Here is a 22,228-nt window from a genome sequence, read left to right as displayed (position 1 = left end):
TTCCTTATTTGTTTTTATTTGTTTACTGAATCTATTTGTTTTGTGTCTTGTAATATTATTTACTATAGTAACAAAATTATTTTCCTTCCATCCCACATTTATTATTCTGAGCAACAGAACTTCTCCTTCTTTCCTATATATTTGATTATTTCTGGTGTAAAGTACATTTTTTTCAAAGTGAATGTTTTAAAAGTACAATTTTTACAAAGTTAATGTTTTAAAAGTACAATTTTTACAAAGTTAATGTTTTAAAAGTACAATTTTTACAAAGTTAATGTTTTAAAAATACTATTCTTTCAAAGTTAATAATTTAAGAGTACAATTCTTCTGCTATTTGAACTTTTGTACAATTTTGTTATTATTGTTAAAATAAATATGTTAGTTGATATAAAGTTACAGTAAATTTTCAGGAATTTATATATTAAATTTCAAAATAGTGTTACTTGCTAAAGATAGCGGACAAAATAAATTAAACTTTGACAAATACTGAACAAGAAATATACAAGTATGGTGATAAATATCAATTTTTAAAAATAATTTTGTTACTATAGTAAATAATATTACAAGACACAAAACAAATAGATTCAGTAAACAAATAAAAACAAATAAGGAAATAAACAAAAAAGCAATCAACAATAAAGTTAAAAAAGGATAGTCCTGAAGTCAAACAACCTAACTCAGATAACAAGCAGCAACAAGGATAAACAGAAACCAACATGGAATTCAGAAAGGGACATCAATAGCCACAGCCATAGCAAAAATAATAGATAGTCAAACAAGCTAACTCAGATATGAACCAGCAACATACCTCAGATATCTAGCAGCAACAAGGCATAGAATAGAGTAAAACAGGACATGCTTATGGAGAAACTCAACAACATAGGAATAAAAGGGACAGCCAACACAAATACGCTACATCATACATAGCCCCTGCGAATAGAAAATTAACAACATCAGCAGTAACTACTTATACCTGCTAGAACAACTAAGCGACTATAGTTAATCAGAAAAATACATATTTTCACGAACTAATTTACCTCTACGATAATAATACTGTACTAGCAGAATGCCAAGGCTTCAAAAGATAGCTCCCAGAACAAAGTACAACGTGGAGTATAGGGTCACATGCAAATGATTATTCAAAGGAGCTTCGTAGATCAATAAGACAGTAGCGATTATTCTAAGTACTGCAACTTGACAGAAAATAGGAAACCTACACAAGAACATCAACACAAAAAGGAAAGATACTTACTACCATTACAGCACCCACTCAATATCACAAAAGACCATGCAAAATATTCTACAACAATCTGCTTCATAACATAAAAACTGCTAAGTTCCCTACTGCAACTTGACCGAAAATAGGAAACCTACACGAGAACATCAACACAAGAAGGAAAGATACTTACTTCCGTTACAGCAGGCACTCAATATCACAAAAGACCATGCAAAATATTCTACAACAATCTGCTTCATAACATAAAAAACTGCTAAGTTCCCAAAAAGTATCCAATCAATGAAAGAAAACTGGTTGAAAAGGGAGAACTCTCTACAGTCTCACAGAATTATAGGAAAATAACAGCAAAACTTGGAAGCCTACACCCTCAATAATGCTCAATATGCATACACTTCACATGCAATCCCCTGCAAAAGGCACATAGCAGCCTCTCATCTGAACTTGGACACCAAAAACACCACTTTGGGATTACTAATACTCATAAATACTACATTGCCTGCCCTTGTTTGAATAGCGTGGATGCAAACTTCATAGCAAAATATTGAAAAACGTCAGATGTATGTTCGTATAAGTGTGTAAATGTGTGTGTGTGTGTGTGTGTGTGTGTGTGTGTGTGTGTGACGTGCGTGTGTATAAAAGAGAATATATGTGCATTTACCAGAGTGTGGTCTTACATAATTGATAAAAACAGCAATATAGAACCTGATAGAATAGGAAATAGTAAAAAATAAGGTTTTTAACATGCCAAAGTAATTAGTTTAGTTTGTTAATTATAAGAAACATAAGTTAATTACAAGAAATATAAATGAAATGCGCTAAATAAGTACAATTGTTTGGTTTGAAGGTAGTGAATATATCGAATTTGTGCAAAAGTTTGCATTATAACCAGTGAATTAAACAACGTTTGCATTAGAATATCACAAAATAGCATACTTATTAGATTAATAACAAACTTTCTGATGCAGTAAAATATTGACTAGGGCTGAATGATTCAATTACTGTAAAATATTAGTCTCAGATTGAAGTAAATAAAGTGTAAACAATACCCTTTGTTTGTAAAATAGGATTGTTAATTCCTTTGATAGCAGAAATATAAAGTTGTACACATTAATTTGAGAGTTTTAGCAATATTTGTCCTGAAATGGATATAAATGTAACTTGTTAAGCGTGCCAAATACGAAATATTTAAAAAACAGTACAGTATAACCTCAATTTTGAAAGCTAACAGTACTCTAGTGTTTCTACATAGGCGTCTGTAGTGGTAAAATACATCCAGTCCTTAAGATTTTTGGCCATCTATTCATCCTCAGCGTCACGATTAGTCCCAAAAGCAAAAAAAGCGAAATCTTGTGGTTGTTATAATTTCTACTTTTCATGCAATCACATACACTATAGTACTAAGTTTAGTGAATTTTGGCGTCTTCCTGATTGGTCTGTTAAAGTTAGTAATCAATAAAAATATGCGCACATAGAAAAAATCCTGAAATAGTTGGATTCTCAAAAGTATGTACAATCAGTGTTCTTGCTACATTTAGCACCTAATAAAATATAAATTGAAGTCTAGTTAGTGTTGGGCTGTAAAATGTTTTGGTACATGTAGTTACTTGAAATAGCAAATATTGGCTGTGTAACTGGTAAAGCCCTCAAAAAAATCAACTTCGTTTCCTCGTAGTACTCCCTGAAAATGCTTCTTGCACGCTAATAAGGCTCTGGCGTGTGTTCCTATGCCTCCTACTAGCCTCTGTAAAATTCATATTGACCAGTGCTTAACCATTCAACATGCTGTAGAGCCTAAGCTTTAAGCTTCAGTCAGTGGAAATTTAGTTCTCAGGGACATATAGTGATTGTAGAATAAAAAAAGAAGCCTCAAATAATACAGCATAACAGATACAAATAACCCCTGGTGTTAATCAAACACTCAAAAAGTCAAGTAGTACTTGAAACGTACCCCGAATAAAAGACTATAAGGGTAAATAACATGGTAAGAAAAGTTTGGCAGGTGGACTTAAGAGCCACGTAGTCATCTGCTAACATCGTCTTGTCCTGTGATTTGTCATTATATTGTTAAGTAGTTATATTTAAGGGATGAAAGAAACAATATTAATAAACATTCAGTTATAGTACTCTTGGTAAAGGGGTTTCAGTGCTTAGAGAGATAATAATTTTAGTTACAGTAAAAGTTTGGCCTCTTATAAGTGCAAAAAGTACAAATATTAAACATTTCATACAGTTTATCTAGAAAGCAAAAGCAAAAATACAATAACTGCACAACATACTTAAAAAATAAGCAAGCCATGATATTCTACTGCCCCATAATAAGACTAAAATATACTCGAAAATACTCTGACATAAGGTTGACGGCTATCTGAGATCGAAATTTTCAAGCTTTCTCTCATGCATAAAGTGGCTCTAGGAATCACTAAGCCTCAATAAAAATGGAAACATGCAGTAAAAGCACTTGGAGAGTTGTGGTGATCACATCATATGAAAAACATGCAAGAACAAGAATATATGGAACCCTACTCATATATTTAGGAAACTTTACCTACCCTAACAGTAAGAAAATACCGAGGAAACTCTAAAATAAACAAACTTTCCTAGGAAGCAAACCAAAAATAGCGTAGTGGAAGTCAATAAACCCTAACAACAACAACAAGATTCAACAACTACATCAAAACAAAAACAACAACAATAATAATAATAATACTAATAATAATAATAGTAATAATAAACTTTGTGGGTACAGTTTTACTTAAAAGTACTTCTTCCTTAGTGATTAGAGAAATTTTTTAAATAAAGAACAAAACTCAAAGTTAAGAATAAAAAATATAAGATACAAAAGGCAATAAATAGAAAAAATAATAAAAGAAGTTGAAAAAATTATCTTTGCAAGTCAAAATTGCAATAAACACTTCTGCAAGAATAGATGAAATTGTGATATTAGAGTAAAAAATGGAAATAAACTTTTAAAATAGCAAGTTAAAAGTTGAAAAATGTCTTTGTGAGTCCAAAATTTAATAACAAATGTTGCCTGAATAGAAGAAATTGTGATATTAGAGTAAAAAATGGAAATAAACTTTTAAAATAACAAGTTAAAAGTTGAAAAATGTCTTTGTGAGTCCAAAATTTAATAACAAATGTTGCCTGAATAGAAGAAATTGTGATATTAGAGTAAAAAATGGAAATAAACTTTTAAAATAACAAGTTAAAAGTTGAAAAATGTCTTTGTGAGTCTAAATTCCCATGCGAACTCTTGCTTGATTCGTTCAAATAGCGTTTTCTGAGTAAAAATACACAAAAAATGCGAAATATTGTCTCTAACAGTAAAAAAACATCTGGTCAATTTTACATGAATCCTGATGTTTATAACCCAATAATCAAATGGACCGTGGTTCGCAACCCCGAAATAAGAGCAAATAGTGGATCGCATCCACTTTAACCTGTAGATACTGGAACTGAATGTTCCTAGTTCAGCCAAATTCGTTACGCCTTAGGTTAAATAGTCTTTGCAATGTTACAAAAGGCGGTAGAAATACCGCGTAGATTACTTCCACCAAATAAAATTGGAACCTCAAAGAAAATCAATACTCGTGTGTAAAAATTTGGCGACACTTGACTTCCATTCAACTTCGGAAGAAGACCAAGCGATGGGGGCCGTAACAATAGAGAACCTTTTTTTCCCTCACGTGTCCATGAACGCGCGCGGTTTGGGGGTGCCGATGAATGCAACCACATAACAGGTTCTTCCGTAACAGGTTAATATTAATAACATGGATTCTGCTCGCATACTTCGTTTTCATATAGGATACATCGTTCAATTTCTTCGCCTTTAAAGCGAACATGTGTTATAATACCTTCTACCTCCGATCGAACGCGTCGGCACCAGTTGAATACGGGTAAATCCGGATCCTTAATTATACCAAATATAACTCACCACCGACGCCAAAATGGCCGAAAATGTCTTTTGTACATTAATGGAAAAACCATTAATTCCAAGTTCCCACGTGTGCCTAAAGCACCCATGACTCATATCCGGCAGAAACGCATTAATAAAATACAACAATAGTGTTAGAATAGTCCGAAAACGAACTCCATAATAGTGTCTTTTGTACCTTAATGGAGAAACCATTAATTCCAAACTCCAACGTCAGTATAAATCATCTGTGACTCATATCCGGCAGAAACGCATATATAATATACAACAAAAGGTTAGCTTAGGTCAAAAACGGAATACATAATAGTGTCTTTTGTGCACTAATGGAAAACCATTAATTTCAAACTCACACGTGTGCATGAGTCATCGATGACTCATCTCCTCCTCCACCCCCGACACGTGGCGCTAGATTAAATAACAATAGCGTCACCCCTCGAAAATGAATTAAAAAACCATTAATGTCAATTAAAAATAACAGATAATCGAAGAAAAACGACTTTATCTCGGACCAATTCTACTTGCAGTTTTTTTGAGATTATAAAATATGAACTAATCAAAATCATACAAGATGCCTTTAAAAATCGAAAAGTTTTACAAAATTAAGGCATCGTCATATTGATACCGAAAAAAAACACACGTAAAACAAGTAGACGACTTCGGAAAAATTACATTACTAAATTGTGACTAAATTAATGGCAAAGATCTTAGCAAATAGGTTAAAGATAATTTTACCACGGATACTCAGAGAGAAACAAACATGCATTGGCAAAAAGCATAACATATTCAGTGCAGTTGGAGGGATTCGCGATCTGGTATCCTATTATATAGTGCAGAAACTTTATGCATGTGTGCTTTCTTTTGATTTAGTGTCGCATGAATACCTGTTTGACGTGCTAAAGTCATATAGATTCAGTGATACGTTTATTAATATTTTGAAAGGTTTCTATCAACAAGCAACATCTCGGTTAATGGTCAATGGATTCCTGTCGTCCCCAATAAATATAACAAGTTCAATTCGGCAAGGATGTCCACTAAGTATGCTCTTGTTTGCTTTAACCCTGGATCCTTTGCTGCAATATACCAGGAAAACTATTCCCTACGCGATACATGCCTTTAAAGAAAACCAAGTGTTTTCTTTCGCAGATGATCTATCTGCTTGTATCACCACAAACGAGCAAATGCAAAAAATGATGGCAGCGATACATATATACTGCCGTGCTAGTGGGGCCAAAATAAATATGGCAAAATCAAGGGCGCTACAAGGGCACATGGAATAAAAAATATCCAGATATGGGGATCCCATATGTACAGGAAATTAAAATATTAGGAATAATTTTTCACAGGGACGAGGAACAAATGTTAGAATCAAATTGGCAAAAGATAGCGAGAGACATTCGCATACAATGTTATAAAATGCGAGGCAGACAGTTAAACATGATACAACGGGTGTGGTTTTTGCAAACATATATGTTTAGTATATATGTTTAGGTGGCCGCGGTGGCTCAGTCGGTAACGCGTCTGACTACCATACTCAAGGTCCCGGGTTCGATCCCCGGCCGGTTCAAATCCGGGAACTTTTCTAACGGTGGAAGCGGCTCCGGCGCCCACCCAGCATCGAATAACATGGGTACCTGGGGGAAACCCTGGGGGGTAAAGGCGGTCAGGGGCGTGGTGCTGATCACATCACCCCTACTCACGACCGGATCAAGAAAGTGTGGGGCGTTATCCCCACACCCCCTATACGCCTTCATGGCGTGGTGCTAAGCACAGGGGAACACTTTACCTTTTTTTATATGTTTAGTAAATTAAACTATACGGCCCATGTGATCCCAATCAATCAAAAATACCTCAGAATAATGAATTCAGCAATTGGTTGGTTTACGTGCTATGGACATTTTTTTCGAATACCACTATCAAATCTATGGCAAATGAAACTAAACCGAGGATTGGAGCTGACAAATATTGAGATCAAATGCAAATCCCTGTTCCTGGCACGATCTTATACGCTCTATGGCATTGAAGACTCCATTACATCATTATGGATACAGTTATGGTCGGAGGAATTTCCACCCCAAAATCCGTCAGATCTACGCAGATTGAAAAAAGGACCGATATATCTACAAAGTTTGATGCAAGAATTCAGTTATGTGGTGCTTTCGGCAGAAGGCGAAGACGTAAAACTCTCTCAATACTTATATAAACTGTTTCACAAACAGTTGCAGATACCGACTCACCGCATTGAAAAACATTTTCCCAATAACACATGGCAAAATATTTGGAAAAATTTAAATAAGAAATTTCTGGATACATCAGTGTATAGTGTTTGGTACAATGTAATACCTGATATGGAGTAAAGGGAATTTGGAAATGCCTAACGACATATCTAGGACAAATATGTCGAACAGTAATGTACTTTCAACCGTCTATGTGTACAAGACCACATTTGAAATATTTTCCAGAAAAGAAAAACAATGCAGTAATTTGATTAATAGCTAATGCAATATATTACGTATTTTGTAAAAAGTATAAGAGCAATAGCACTTTGTTCACACTGTATTTAAAAAGAACTAGATGGAAAATGTTACAATATACAAAAATGTTTGAGTATTTTGGATACTACTTCAGTGTTGTTTAGAAAACAATAATTGTATAATTGTGGTGTGAAAGTGTAAACAGGTATTTAATATATGAAGAAATGTATATTTATATTACAGGTACAAATGAATGTTTACGCCAAAAAATCTTGTATCAGATAGCGAAAATGGGACTCTTACTACATTACTTATTATGTTAATAATTCTATACAATACTTTTAACAGAAATTATGTAAGTAAACAGACCTATTTTGTATATATGTTGATGAAATAAATAAATAAATAATAAAAAAAGTGGTTAGCAAATCGCGCTGTTGCCAAGGGTCCCAGATTCGAATCCCGCTCGAGCTTGGTTGTTTGTGAATGTCCATCTATCAATTTCATCATTTCATCACTCATCTCCATCTTCGCAAATTAGCCAAGAGGCACAAAACGCGAAGTAAAATAAACTAAATCAATCATCAATCAATCATGAAAGCAGAATAAACTGTTTTATAAAGGATTCCCGGATTCTGCTGTCTCTCGTCACTGTACTGGAGTTTCGAATCCTGTGATAGTTAATACAAATATTTATTATGATATACATCCATTACGTTAACTACTTTTCATATTTTCAGCAATTGTTCACTAACGTAGTACTGATATTTGGTATGAATCACCGCTAACCATAACAGGGTTGTTTCTCCTTCATCTAAAAGGTCTCAAAGGTTATAATTTTATATTTACATGTTCACTTTTATGTAAACAACTGCAACCAAAGTCTGCAAGGGAAGAGATTTTGAGTGTTCAAAGGTATAAAACAAGACCAGCTTGTTACGTTCCCCGGAATATTCTCAAAGGATCAACTTACGTTTATTCCTCCGCGGCGATCATGAGACTTATCAGCCTACTTTGAAGCCCTCAGGTAGTGGGAAATCAGATAAGGATATGTTTGCGTAAACCTTACTAACTCTCGCATACAAAAAATATATTTAGATGCCAGTTAATGTTAATATATTACATTTACACTCGCAATTCTTTATTTATTTATTTGAGAAAATTTCAGATACAGCACAGGTGGCCATTTTACACTGAAATTGTCAACAATGAGAAAGCAATAATTATAATAAGCATAAAGTTAAAAAATAAAATAAAATAAATAAATAAAAATAAATAAGAAATAATTAAGAGTAACAAAATAACATAAAAGTGAATAGCAAATGAACAAAAAAATAAGTAAGAGATGGCACTATGTGATATTAATTACAAGTATTTCTTCTGATAGAAGACCGAAAGGCAAACTCGGAGGAAAATATATCAATATTTGAGGGGAGATCATTGTATTGTGTGGCAAGTCTATAAAAGAGAGATCTTTTTTGAATTTCCAGTCTAGGTTTTTTTGTATAAAATAACCTTGTATTGCGAGTTGTGCGCATAGGTACTCTAAAGTGGAATTCCTCAAGGAGTGTGTTGCAGCGGATTTTGCCATTCACAATTTTGTATAAGTAACTGAAATCATTCTGCAAACGTCGCTGAAAAGCAGTTTGTAAGTTTAGAAAAGACAAGAGATGCGGAGATGAAAAATTGCGTAATGAGGGAACCCTGTGACGGACTATAGCTAGGAAGAAGTGAAAGACTGAATCGATTCTGGAGAGGTGAGTGGGACTTGCCATGGACCAGACGGGAGAGCAGTATTCTATTATTGGGGAGATGAATGATTTGAAGTACAAAGTGAGGGCTGAGATGTCACTAATTTCAGTTAAACGGTAGAGTAAACCTAAGAGACGCATGGCCTTTTTTGTGGTGCATAAAATATGTTCCTCAAATGTGAGCTTTTGGTCGAAAACAATGCCTAGGTCCTTATGAGAGGATACTGCTTTGATTTTATTGCCAGAGATGGAGTAAGATGACTTTAACAGATACTTCTTGAGAGAGATAGTGAGAGTAGTACACTTGTCAGGATGTAATGTAAGGTCCCATGTCAGGCACCAGGAAGTAAATGTTGCTACGTCATTCTGAAGAAGATGAGTATCGTCGGAAGTGGAGATTTCCCTGAAAATTTTACAGTCATCTGCGAAAAGAAGGTAATTGCTAGAGGGAGCTGTGTATTAAAATCATAATTGTTCTTGATACACAAATTAACACATTCACATTTCCAAAATCACTTCCATTATTCACCAACATCCATAATAATATCTCTCCTCACAACCCACAATCAAATGTTTTAAGGTTAGTCCATAACCATAACAGACTACCCAATTGAACAAAACAAATTACGTCATAATAGACAATTAACATATTAAACATATCAAACACTTAAAATGATACAATAAGTGAGTGCATATCAAGCTGCATGAACAATTTATAAATACAGTGTGAAAGTGGGTGCAAGGGAAGACTAGAACACAAGATTGGAGGAGGATCCACAAAAATTATCTACTAAGACATTCAATAACATTTATATTTTTTACCAATAACATAGCCCATCTCTTGCGGAAAGGAGAAGAAGGGAAAAATTCGGAGGGTACCGAATAGCTATATATATATAAAAAAAGTTTTGAAAGAATAAAAGACAAAACAAATTAGTGCCCTATTGACTTGTTGTCGATTTGAAATGTACATTCACTGACAGTAGTTAAAACGTTTCTATAAGACATGTATTATTCGAAAATGAAAACCAAAGTACGCTACTATGCACGAAAAACGAAACCTACTGTTCCCAGCCGCACAGACAATATACACTTATTGTATTTGTTACAATCACAAACAGCTTGTATTATGTAAGATTCTCAATTTGCACGTTATTATTTCACGTTGATTTTTGTCTAATCACAGTGATGGGGATAAGGTGATAAGTTGAAATTGATGAAGAAATACTCCCTCCCGTGTGATGACTCACGGGATATATTGGAATGTATGTGCATTGCACAAACTTATATGTACTTTTGGAAGTGTAATTAATTATGTTTAGTGTAATATCTGTTGACGCCACAGAATGTATTTTTGTGACTGGAAAACACGTTTATAATTGAAACTGTTAGTTACCGAAACCACTCAAGTCACGACACCTGGAATCTACGGTGAGTAAATCGTGAGGGATCATTGTGACATCAAGTTCTGAAGTAAGTTTATTAACTCTTCAATGTTCCGAATTTCTCCAATTGACATTTTCTTCCAGAATTTTATCACACACAAGCTTCCTACTACATTCACTTTCGAATAATTTTTGGATTTCTTTACAAACATCCAAATGTGATATGCAACAACAGACAAAAGTTAATAGCTACTGATGTTTCGACACATAAAACAAAAAATAATCATGCAGTTTGAAACAAAACAAAATTACCAAAGTGGTTGTAGAATAACATATAGGTTGAATTCCTCTAATGCCGGCATGACTTATAAATCTCCCCACTATTTTACCCATACTTAATTTTTTTTTGAACTCATAACCGCTTAACATGTTCTCATGTTCTATCCCGGTCTTGCACATCATGAACACACAAACGCTCAACAAATGTAACTTGAAATAAACCTGTGTCCTATTTTGCTTAACCACTTTCTCCCAAACCACGACGTCAAATGCTACATGCTACTTGCCGTTCCTACAGGACAACCACTGCGTGTTGATTCGTAGCAAGCCCGCGGTTCCTTTAGTAAGTTAATTATTTATGATAGCCACTTATTCCTTAAGTATGCATGAGTTATGCTTGCAACCCTTGTAAATTATTTTCTCACGGTAAAGTCATTTGTAAGTTCAAGGCAAAAAGTGAAAATTTCGAAAATTTGTTATAAGTTTTAGTGTCAGAAATAAATCCAAGAGCTATGTATATATATAGCACACACACACATACAGTATATACTGCTTTCGTGAGCAATTACTATAGAAAATATGCTTATAAATAATCACCTACTAAATGTTTTACAATGATAGGGGTAATAATAATTGTTAAAAGAGAGTGATGAATATACACACCTCAGTTCTTCTTCACACACTTGAATGGCGCAGACACCTGAAACGAAGAAATACTTTATTAATGGGTGCAATTTGCTTGAAGGATTTTGAACAAACGAAATATGTTTACTGAATGGATTACATTTACGATCTTTATTCTTTAAGCAGTTGTGAATGTGAATTATTGACATTATCTACTGATGGAATAAATGCTATAAGGAAGGAATGATTTCCAACATTTGTGTTTTTTTTTATATTTGTCCTAAAAAAATTAAAACAGAAACTGTTAACAGAGAGTGGATATAGGAGACAGGAAAACATGCACATATACACATGCATAGGAGAATCTGGATGCCCTTTAGAGAAGAGTATAGATAAACACAAGCAGCATGCACCCAGAGGTGAAATATGAAGGTCGGAAAGAGCTGAACGTGCATGTAATGAATTACACAGAATTCAGTCGAGCAATCAAGAGTACTACAAAAAGAACCTAAATGCAGACTGATGAAATTCAAAGTCACAGCAATTGCCCAAACTCTATACGCCATCGGAGTGTGGATATCAAGCAAATGTGGTCCCATCTCCTCAGAAAATGGAAATGGTAGCATAAATAGAGCAACATTTGTTCAGAATTCCTGGACGCACGTTCGAGCCGCTGATTAAAACTCGGTATTTATGGTAAAATCACAAATCTGTCTGAAAACACGGTTAACTATACTTTTGAGTATAGTTAAAAGCACAAAACAAATATAAAATGTTTATTTTTTATTTATTTATTTAAAAGTGTTTTTAAACTGCCGAGAACAGCTTTTCAGCCTTAATACAGCAGTATTACATGTTACATGGTTACAAGGTTACAAAGTTACATATTTCAAGGTATCCAAAACCACAGTATTGGACTAGAGAGCATTTGAAAATATTTAGCAAAACATAACCTAAAACTACTAGAATTTTAAAAATACATAAACAAATATACAATTGTTATATTTCATCTATAGAACTACAAAAGAGTTCTTAAATAGTTATCCTTATATATGTAGTTGAAATTGTTTTAACAACGTTATCACTATCTATCTCACAGTATTCGAATGAGATGAGATACAGAACATAATTGTTATTTTTGTAGTTCTTATCCAGACATATTAATTCGCTATTTCCTCTCAAATTATATGATTTCACCTTAAGCCATATCATTCGAAGGAGTTTTGGTACGATATATTTTCCCTCCAAGATTCCTTCCATATAAGATAAAATTCGCTTTTCAGCTCTGACATCAAGTCTGTCTATTTCTAGGTGATTCAGCAGGTTATCATACTCATAATAGTATTTGAATAGCTTGAATTTGTAATATATAAATATGATAAATCTGTTTTGTATTTTTTCTATTGTCAACTCCATTTTTTTATAATATAGGTACATTGCTTTCTTGCTTTATTTATGATGTGATTAATATAGTCTTCAAATTTTAAGCGTCTGTCCAAAATAATGCCCAGATCTTTCATGGATTTCACATGTTTTCATGATATTAATTAACATTGCATGAAAATAATATTAATTGAATGTGTGAGAAAAAGAAAGTTCCAGTTTTGGTATTTTAGCTATTTTTTTACTTAAGCTAAGGTTCATCGACTGACACAAACAACCTCTCAGCTCGTAGTAGTAGTCAGTAGGAAATATCGTTGAGGGGAAGAGGAAAACTTTCCTTGAATGTTTGTCTTTTACCTCTCAGCACCGAAAAGAAGCAGCCACATTCGAAGCAAAAAGTATTGAACATCAACAAATAATCAACTTTAAGCAATGGTAGCCTACTCTGTTTAAGGAGAGCACTAAGAGCTTGCTTGCAATGTAGAAAAGTGTTTCAAATTAGTATAGTCCTGTGTAGAACTTTGACTTCTCTCTCGCTGAAAGTAAGAAAAGTTTGGTTAATGTCAAGGCCGATAGATGGCACCGTGCAGGTATTACGTCACTCAGTCTACCGATATCAGTGTAGGTATTGTGAATCACTTCACTCCACTTCCAGCTGACACATGTTTAGCTCCTAGTCGAACCAGACACCCGACGTGACGGAAGAGGTCAATAAGGTATTGGAATTAGTCGCACGTTGTGGTGAAGGTCTAAGTTCTTTAGTAGATAATTCTCTTAACACTACTTTCTTTAGTTTTTTTGTAGAATTAGTATTATTATATTGATTTTTCTTGTTGAACTCTTACCCGAGTAATCGTCAATTCAGACAAATCGTGGTGGAGGAGGTCAACACACAAATAATCACAGATAGTGCATTACGCAATAAAGTACAATGTGGATTGATATAGACTCTAATATAATCAGAGAGAATCAATTGTTATTTAGAAACAATTTGATTATCATTGTTACATGAATGTTCATGATGCTTAAGACAGCATTATTCTAATTATTGTGGAAGTTTATTGTTATCATTCAATGACAGTATATATATATATATAATCCTTGTTATTGTTCCAATACATTTCTTAAACTTGTTATGTAAACTGTCCAAATATTATCCAGTGCATTTCATATTTGCATATTTGATGAAATTATTTAATATACTTGTTAACTTGCTAACACGTACCTTCCGGATACAAGTTATGCTAGGTTATAGCCATTCACCTGTATTTTCGGAAGGGTATTGTACTGCCAAATTAAAACTAAAATCGTAAGATGCAATTTCCTAATCAGAACAAGAATGAAGGGGCTATATTAGCAAGTACAGGTAGCTATCTCATGTGAAAAGAAGAAAAAGGAAGCACACGAGTTTATGGACTGCACTAGGAGAAGTGTTCAAGCTCTACAGCTTGGTTATACCAGGGGCGGTATCGCCTGATTTTTTTCCGCACACCCTTCAGCACCCCCTATTCAAAACCTATGTTGAACCCTTACAGTGTCATATGTCGTTGTCACATTGAGTGCCCGAATGTTAGGTATTGTAGTGAGACCGCTGTTATTGGATACAATAGCCAAGCATTGAAAGATAAGCGCATATGTTTTCCTTTACTGTCGGTAGTCTCTACGATATAAATATCAGAGGCCTCTGTCTTTTCTTTCGACAGTATTATTGTTAAGAATTGTTTCTTCTTTAAAGTGGTCTGTTTGTGTTTTTCGATATTTGGGTACAGCTCAGTGAGTTCTTTTTTGGCTTTGTTGTTAAACGGTTTTATTGTCCACCTACTTGTTGTTCCTCTTTTCTCCAAGTCGCACTGGAACAACAATTTCAGGTGCTTTCATGATATCATCCGGTCGTGCTTCAGAAATTATCTAATGCGAGTCGTATGCAAGTGGCGCAACTACAGTGGGGGCAAGAGGCATTAGCCCGAAATCTTGGTCGGAAATCAATTCTATGGGGGCAAGGGGGGGAGGGCTTGGGGAAGGTAAACATTGAAGTAAAAAACAGCAAGGCTTAAAGAATCTAAGAGTAGTAGTACAAAATGATACTCAACATGGGATAATGTTTCATATATTTCTTTATTTTTTCTTCCAGACGGCCAAGGGCATCTGCAGTGGGGCCAGACAGAGGCAATTGCCATTCTGGATTTCAAATTTTATGCAAATAAAACTGCATTTCGTACATTCGTAAACAATCTAAATTAAAATGTTTTAAAATAGAGAATTCGGCGTCCTATTTAATAATATTGTTTTCAGTTTGCAATAATTTGCATATAAAAAGCGAAGTGATGCAATGCATTGAAAATTACCAGAGAGAGAAGAAAGACCAACTATGTACTTCAGACTGTTACTGGTAAGCTGTGTTTTATATGAATGAACAATTTTTTGGATGAAAGGGAGCGCGCACATTTAAGATATTTATATCATTTTTGCTGTTGGTTTGTTATGAGGCGGAAGAATTGATTATGTAATGCATTTAAATAATATGTTATATATATATATATGTATTAAAGAAACTTTGAATGCGTACACAGTTTAGTGTTACATGTTGCTTTTGTTATTTTTACGTCTCTCCATGTTGCATATGTGTAAAACATATGGTGAACATGAAAGTTATTAATGGTATATGTAAAAAAATAATTATATTCGTCATGTATTTCAAAAATACAGTTTGTGTCCTTGTTTTCAATTATTAGCTAATGTGAAATTGAACGTGTTGAAAAAATATTTCAAATCGGTTGTCTAACACAAATTCTTTAAAACCGACTTCTCCTTTTCTTGCGTGATTTACGAGGATAATAACGTCTCTGATACTGGTGTCGTGGGAGAAGCGCACGTGGGAGGAGCGCACAGTGTGATCTGCGCACAGAGAGAAAAAGATCGTGGGTGAAGCGCACATTCAAATGTTTTTTTTCCCTTGCAGGTGAATACGCAATGGAAGTTATTACCAGTGCCAAGGGTAACCTAGTCTCTTACTGGACGGACATCAGTATCGTGTTGGCCGTAAGACTGAAAATGTTATCTACTGGAGATGTGTAAAGGAACGCCGGCTGAAGTGCAAGGGATCACTAAGTTGTAAGTTGTAAAAACCATGTCTGTATGCAGGAAAAGTGTAAGGGAGAATCTGTCTACGCCAGTGAACGTCGACGTCGTCTGCAAACAAGAATTTGGGAAATTGACGAATAGAGGTTATGAACTAGTTACTGAAATTCCAAAATATGATAACGTAAAAACCTCTTTGTATGACATACGTAAGAAAACACTGGACTGGACAATGCTTCTTTGCCGAAAACCATGTGGAATGTTTATAGACAAAGACACAGGACAAACAACCCTGTGGAAGGTTGGAATAACAAGTTAAATAGGATGGTGGGAATACATAAACCAAATGTTTATTTCCTCATTCAGAAACTGATGGAAGACGCTGAGGAGATGAGCGCCAAAATTATAGCTAAAGACCTAGGCATTCCAGGTCGCAAGAGAAGAAAACAGTATATTGAAACCGACAGGCGTATAAAAACAATTTTAGACAAATATGTTGAAACTGAAGATTTATTTTGTTGCCTCAATTCTCTGTCGTAAGTTGTAAATTTGATTTAAGTTCGTTCTGAAAAGTTGACGAATCTGTAATAGAAGCTGCTGATAGAAGAACTTTTAAACCACCTTCGTGTATTAATCTACACGTTGTCGAGTCCCAAGTCTGGAAAGAAAAGTGCGAAGGGAAGGTTCTTATTGATAATCATACTGTGCGCTAACCCCACAACACCTGAGATCCTATGCGCTAGTCCCACGAAATCTTGCTGTGCGCTGATCTCACGTGCGCTCCTCCCACGTAATCCTGATACTACTAATCCTGCTAATAATAATAATAATAATAATAATAATAATAATAATAATATTATTGGCAGATTTATCCTGGTTCCCCCCCCCTCCGCCAGGAGACTATAATTCGTGGTTGCGCCTCTGCTAAAACATGTTTTCATGCTTTCTTTATTTTCAACATCGCACCCCCTAAATTTTATTCCACACCCCCTCAGCACCCCCAGATGATTAATTCTGGCGCCGCCTGGCTGCTGCTAATGCTTATGGTGGGAAAGTTTCAATAAACAGTAATTATTTAAAAATCTAAAATATAAAAGAAAAATGAGGACGTGGTTAAAATTGTGCATTAAGTATCGGCCGACTGCAAAGAGTTGTATGACATCATTTTATCATGGCTTTCATCCATGCAGTCTGCATATGATGAACATTGTGATAGTGACTAACAGTGCTGTAGAGAGAATACTTTTCAAATCATTATGTTCATGTTACAGGATCACCACTATTTCAAGAAAATGTTGTGTTTCTCAAAATTCATTATCGAGAATTGTTAATGTAAACATTTTATTTGGTCAGAAAACTTATCTTTCATTCATAGTAATGTTAAAGTGAATAATAACTGTGTTGTAATATTTAAACACTACATTTATTGCTTGCTACGTTCAAGTGAAAACCAAAAGGAAAATATTCCACGATGTTCATTTTTTAATTGTGTCTATTTACGTATGAACAATTTACAAAAAGTATTGCTTCAGAATTATTGACAGAGCTTAGTATTATAATTTCACAATATAAAGTTAATAATAAAGTATTTTTGATTTTGCAAAAATTACATTCTATGGAACCTGTTCTTTCTTTCTCTTACCTATTCAATTATGCTCTCCATTTTTGAGGTATTTGGAAGAAGAAGAAAATACTTTGCATCTCGGAAACTGTTGCCTGTGATCAGTGTCGGAGATTGAGTTCCAAAATCGGGGGGCAAGGTACCAAAACTGGAGGGGTTCAAAGACAGTATATTTGCCTTTGTAGATAAGGTTTCACATAGTGCGGGGCAAAAGTGGCGAAAAGTTGAGGGCCCAAGTGTCCCCCATCGCCCCCTTTAATCGCCGCCACTGCCTGTGATATATACGACGCTTTTTCGGATAACTCCCAGTTTGTGCGTTTCGAGTAGTTCAGATGATAAGTTTTGAAAATAAGTTTCAAACGTCAGAGACCATTGTGTTGTACTACTCTCAGGGGATGGCGGGAATGAAGTACTTGAAACGTGTCGGCGATAATCGACTCTCAAAAGCAGACATGAGGGATGTCCCCAGACGGCGGGTGGGGGTAGTTCCACCAACAACCCAATTAACTAATGGACGGTTTGATGGCACGTTAGCATTAATTCAATTGACTCTTATTGACATTTTGAGTAGCGATCGCTGCGCCCCCTGTCGCCTAACGAAGACAACGAAGAAAGGTCGAGATTAAACATGGCGGGAACGGAGATCGTACGAGAGAAATTACGTCGGTGATGGAGAAGCTTCTCTGCGAAATAACTTAGAGAAGACTTCTCTCAAATGAACCAGAACCAATCCGGTTGCTTCATAATCTAGAATTACCTCATCAACGTTGCTAGGGTAACATATCAGCAGGTGCTTGTCAGCCAACATGTAATTTCAGGGGAGCCGATGCAGGGATTCCTGCTTGCGTATGAACCGCAATATTGTCGGAGGAACCGCGTTAAATTATCCTCCACACGAGAGGCCGTAATGAGTAGTTTGCGAGCAGGGTGCCTTATCTTCAGCTGCAAAATCAACTTAATTGTCTCTTAAAATTTATTAGCGAGCCTTGCTTCTGCGTTTTCCAAACATTCTATTTGAATCGTCTTACAAAGCAGCGAATGTATTACTTAGGGAATAATTGGTGCCACGTGTCAACAGTTTGGTAATGAAAGACTTGTTCCGATCGTCAGAGATGCACTCATATCTTTACATCCAGCGAATATCATGTTCAGAACATAATGGTGAAACGGGCAAGGATGAAAGTTGACAATGAAATACGAAGGAAACTTTTCATAAAGAAGCTAGAACTGAATTAATCCAGATGCCTAGGCAAACAATCCGCCACAAATTCGTTCTCTAGAGAATTCTTTAGGTATTAGTTACTGAGTGACTCTTCAATGTAATTTGTATTATTGGGGGAGAGTTGCCAATATTGTACCACTTCGCAATTTTTGGACGATTATCGACAAAATATTAAATATATATTCACTGTTGCATTACTAAAATAAAATTTACTCTTTTATGCAACACTCCACAGAGTTGCAATTGACTTAGTGAATTCAAAATATGTTAAATAGCTATTTAAAAAGAAGTTTACAAACGGTACAATATTGGCAACTGGGCTCCTAATTTGTACCAGTAGGTTCCTATTTCGTACCGGATAAAAATTATCACAGAAACAGTGTGAAAGTAAAGAAGTAATACATGTAGGCTTCTATATAATCTTTCAGAATATATTTACTGAAGCTAATAGTTAAAATGAGAACTTCTACATTTAATATAACAAGTTAATGTGCAAATGAAAAGATAATAATTGAAAGTTCAGTTACTGATATGAAATTTGCTGAATTAGGCCTACACTTTCATATTATAGCCTGGGAGCAGTAAATCACACATCACTTTCACAACTACTACAGATATAGATCACAACATTTTTCTTTACTCCTGAACGTGAATCGTGGGTCCACAGTTTTGCACTGGACACACTGAGTCATTGCTTCAACGCTACATGCATCACAAATATTGCAGTAAAAATCTTCTGCATGTGCATGTGGAAGAGTGGATGAGGATGTGCTGTTATGGGGGAATATTGCCTCTCTATTGAAAACTGGTTCAGTTTTCGGTCGACACGTTTTCTTTGTTTTCTTTGTACCTCGTCTGTTACCAGACGTAGAAGGAGCTTCGAACAGAACCGCAGATGCAGTGGTGTCGGGATGAGACGTTTTCAACTTTTTTTACTTAGCTGGCTTTTGTATGGAGAAGCAGTTAGTTCTACAGCTGGCTGGGATCTCTTCCGAGTGGAATGTTTCACCCTGACAGGGGATATTTCTGCTGGGGTTACCTTCGCGCAGGTCACTGATCGTGACAAGTCAATAGGAGCTACATCGGCGCCCTGAACCTGATCGACGACCTCTGTAGGTTCCTGAGAAATTTGAGAAACTGCAGCAAAATCAGAGTCTATGAAAACGTGACGGTTTACTGGCCAGATGCCACACGTTTTGAAGCAGCTCTCTGCAACAGCTGAAGTGCATGCACGACCGAAGGCTTGTGCAAATAGCTGGAACACATGATATTGGGTTACTGCAGATCCGACATTGCTTCTAATCCAAGTTCCTATAGCTTCATCACAGTACCTTTTCAGTGACGAGAAGAAACCGACGTCCAAAGGCTGAAGTCGATGGGTTGTATGTCCAGGAAGCTGCAGCATTATTATCCCGTGTTCTCTGGCCACAGTCAGAGCATCAAGATTTTTAGAGTGGGCGGTATGGCCATCTAGTAGCAAAAGAACTTTCCTCTCCGGGGAACAGTTCACGTGCTGGATGAAATGTCCGAGGAACTTCACAAATAAATCCGAATTCATGTATCCACTCTCTGAGAATTCCACCAGGCCTCCAAGTGACGCACCCACCTTCAGGCCATCACTCATTCTCTGCCGCTTGAATATGATCATGGGTGGTACGCAATGCCCTGAGGCGTTTACACAACACACAACAGTTGTAGTGACACCTCTCTCTGCTGACGTGAATCCTCCCTCTGCTGACGTGAATCCTCCGACCTGCTTCTTCCCTTGCATTCCCACTATTTTCCTCATATGTTTCTGGACAGTGGTCCGTGTTATAAAGTCTTGTGCCATCCAGTCCATTTGAATCTACACACTTTTCCAATATGTCAAATAAAGCGTTTACAGATTCTCTGTTAAATCCACTGGCTCGAGCGTATGATGTTGGCTCTGGCTGTCTCACAGATAACGTGGGGTGTCGTCTTATGAAATTATAGAACCACTTTTTACCTGCCATTCGTTTCCGTTTGTTGAAATTATGGAACAAATTATTTGTTTCCGCCATGTCGAAAGCTAACCTCCTAACATCTGATATTGACAATCCAAAGAAACTTTCCTCCATCTGAAGAAGGTATTTCTCAATTTCCTTTTCCAGTTCTGGCGAGAAAACTGTAGCACGACCCATTTGCTTCACAGATTCATTCGCATATGCATTTTTGGCTTCTACATGTCTCTTCAGAGTGGGTTTTGGGATGCCGTACCGTCGACAACATTCATTTATGCCGCAATCACCGTTCCTGAATGCAGCCATGGCCATCTCCAACTCGTCTGTGGTCCATGATCCGTACGTCCGTTTCGTATACACCTGAAAAATAAAATTAGGGTACGGACCATTAGTCACTTTAATCGCAGTTTCCTATATTGTACCCGTACAATATAGGAAAGCAAGTGTGGTACAAATTAGGCAACCGGCACTCTCTGCTTATTCCCGCCATTCGTCTCCTAACAAAGGAAACTCGTGCACAAACTTCGCAGTCAACATGCTCCCGAACCTTACCTCTAGCATGCACTTAAGATCAGTTACTTCAAACTCACCGTTCGACGTGTATCTCCTTACGCCTTCGACACAATTATTACTTCACACACTGCTAAAACCTTCAAATGTTTCCAGAAACTAGCAGACACGAGCACAAACATCAACTCTCATCACTGCCTCCCTCGCTAATGAAGACCTTTCAATACATGCCGCTAGATTGTACTCATTGGCATGGATCACAGAAATCCAGCGGTGGTACGACTTATGAGGAGGTACAATATAGGCAACTCTCCCCTAATAGTGTGTTTCTTTCTTGTGTGATCGATTCTGATGTTCTTCTCAACCAAATATTTATTCCTTATAAGAAATTTACTTTTTCCCAATTATTCCCTACTAGCTTCATATTTCTTCTTTCTCTTTAGTTTCCTGTGTCCTTGCATTAAAGGAAAGGAAGCCGAGACACTGATTTATATGATCTACTGTTTTTCATTTCTCTTCGAGGTCTTGTCTTTTATCAAGGTTTCAATTTCACTTTACTTTCCAACTTAATTCCTTACCGATTTGTTTGATCCACTCTGCACTTAAAGATATGGTTTATCTTTCTATTCTTTCTTCAATTACTCTTGTCATTCCATCACGCCTCAAGATACAGTATGTTCTTCCAGCCTATATTTCTCCCCCAGACTACCATTGTTGCGTACATTTCGCAGTGCATTTTCGTTAGTTTGTC

General features: G+C 35.8%; 1 protein-coding gene across 1 annotated transcript in view; it reads right to left on the bottom strand.

The window, feature by feature from the left end:
* Window positions 1–22,228, bottom strand: part of LOC145992323 (uncharacterized) — a 797,619-nt gene that overhangs the window by 567,591 nt on the left and 207,800 nt on the right. Inside the window, exon 3 of the mRNA XM_083128704.1 lies at window positions 11,721–11,757. The gene's annotated coding sequence lies outside the window, so the exon portion shown is untranslated. The remainder of the gene's footprint in view (window positions 1–11,720; window positions 11,758–22,228) is intronic.

The sequence above is a fragment of the Lepisma saccharinum genome, chromosome 9 (genome assembly GCF_977018435.1).
Source record: "Lepisma saccharinum chromosome 9, izLepSacc3.1, whole genome shotgun sequence".
Taxonomy (NCBI): domain Eukaryota; kingdom Metazoa; phylum Arthropoda; class Insecta; order Zygentoma; family Lepismatidae; genus Lepisma; species Lepisma saccharinum.
The sequence above is the reverse complement of the archived record's forward strand: the minus strand, read 5'-3'. Positions and strand labels throughout refer to the sequence as shown.